This window comes from Penaeus vannamei, chromosome 8 (assembly GCF_042767895.1).
Source record: "Penaeus vannamei isolate JL-2024 chromosome 8, ASM4276789v1, whole genome shotgun sequence".
Classification (NCBI taxonomy): domain Eukaryota; kingdom Metazoa; phylum Arthropoda; class Malacostraca; order Decapoda; family Penaeidae; genus Penaeus; species Penaeus vannamei.
The window spans coordinates 43,656,662-43,659,161 of NC_091556.1; positions in this window are offsets into that span (position 1 = coordinate 43,656,662).

The window sequence follows — 2,500 nt, forward strand, 5'->3', positions numbered from 1 at the left end:
TAGCATCATGTAATCACAACTGTAGGTATCATGCAGACATGCTTGACACCACAACTCTCTCTGTTTTGGATCATGCAATCACAGCTGAAAAGTCTAGGTATCATGCAGACATGCTTGACACCACAACTCTCTCTATCTTCGGATCATGCAATCAAACATGACACATCACATCTGATAAGTCTTGGCGTCATGCAAACATCCTTGACACCACGCCTCTGACTGCCTTGGAACCGTGCAAAGTACACATGACACCACTCAACGTCCACTACGCACACAGAGAGAAGATGTCGCCCCTGTCACTCAACGGCGCTTGTCATCTCTCTTAGACGCGATAGCTCCTTGAACGTGTCTTAGGATGCTGGTGCGATAAAGGACCTTCGACGACCCAACTGATGCTGTGTTCCTGCGAGATGAAGTGATCACGGGATCCCTTTTCTCTCTCCTCGTGGGTGGCGTTGGGGATCTCCCTCGCTGTCAGTGGGGGGTGTTATCTCTCTCTCTCTCTCTCTCTCTCTCTCTCTCTTTCTCTGTCTGTCTGTCTGTATGTATGTCTCTCTCTCTCTCTCTCTCTCTCTCTCTCTCTCTCTCTCTCTCTCTCTCTCTCTCTCTCTCTCTCTCTCTCTCTCTCTCTCTCTCTTTCTCTCTCCCTCCCATATTTGTCTATTTCCTCTCTCTCTCTCTCTCTCTCTCTCTCTCTCTCTCTCTCTCTCTCTCTCTCTCTCTCTCTCTCTCTCTCTCTCTCTCATCTCTCTCTCTCTCTCCCTTTTCTTTTTTTCGTCTTCTGATTCTCATTTTCAATTCTTCGTTTTTTTTTTTTAATGAAAATCGTCATTATTAGCACAAATTTCTTTTTTCTTCTTTTCCCTCTCGATTCTGTTTTATTTATTTTCCTCCTCTTCCTCTTTCTCTTTTTTCATCTTTTCATGTTTGCCTATTTAATGTTTTTTTTTCCATTCCTGCTTTTTTCTGTCGTTATTTTCTTATTCTTCTTCATCTCTATCTTCTTCCTCTTCATTCTATATCTCTTCCTTATCCTCTTCTTCCTTTGTTTTCTTCCTTGCCTCTTTTCCTCCTAGTTCTCCTCCTCCTTCATTACTCCTTTTCGCTAACAATCCTTATTTTCCTTCTTTCTACAATCTACAAACACAAAGATGAAACCAACCACGCACTGCACACGCAAGACCACATACACAACCGGGCATTTTCCGTCAAATTAATCCTGCAACGTGAATCAACATCGATAGCAATGTCCCTAATGCTAATAGACTGCACACGGCTTGCAATTGGTCACTCAATGAATGTAACGGTATATTATTGCACTGTTGTATTACGGTCGACCTCTCTTGTGTTATTGCGTCACGCCCACTGGTTCAAGTATTCCATAATGTTTACTCTTATGCTGATCGGCCCTTCAGCTGTCTCTCTTTTTATCGGTTCTTGGTTCTCTATGTGTATGTAAGTAGGGATATATTATATATATATATATATATATATATATATATATATATATATATATATATATATATATATATATATATATATATATATATTATATATATACATATATATACATATATATACATATATATATATATATATATATATATATATATATATATAGAGAGAGAGAGAGAGAGAGAGAGAGAGAGAGAGAGAGAGAGAGAGAGATGTGTGTGTGTGTGTGTGTGTGTGTGTGTGTGTGTGTGTGTGTGTGTGTGTGTGTGTGTGTAATACGCGAGATTTTTCATATATTAAATTTCAAGATACATTCTTATCAAATCTCTTGTACTGTTAAACCTAATGTGATTTCATTAGGTCTGAGAACTTATCAAAATAGTAATTAGTCAAGAATCCTTTCCTTATTTCCATCCCATGACACGACCCTGAAACCTTATAAGCAGGGAAGCGCTTGGACAAGAATTCTTTCCGATAGGCCAAGAACTGTCCCGATCCCTGCTTAAAACGCTTTCCAAGGCAGGCAAGATTTGTTCAGTGGTGCCAGACATGTGGAAGTGTCTTTCTATAAAGTACAAATCATGACAGTCCTTGGAGAGAATAGACATGTCAAAATAACACACAGCATATACGTACTCGGGTTTTAAAAGTAATTAATAAGTATTCCCACCAACAATTTCGGAGAGAGATAACTTATACGTAAGTCGTGGGTGAAGTTTATTTCACTGGCGGTTGGCCACAGTTTGAGCACATATTTAATGCATAATATTTTCTCCTATATACATATACAGTGCCTCTAAAATAGTGACGCACACTTCCGATTGGCGACCCCTTGCACTCTGAAGCGCCGTCAAAACAAATGAACTTCACTGAATTAAAATATAGGCCTACCCATTTCCTTATATACGATTTTATAAAGCTGAAAATAAGTCACCCGATATAATATCAACAGAAGAATGTTGCTAGAATTTTTCAGGCTTTTCCACTGAAGATATTCTCTATTTCATTGAATAGTAGATACATGGCCGACGCTGTTGCCATGGTG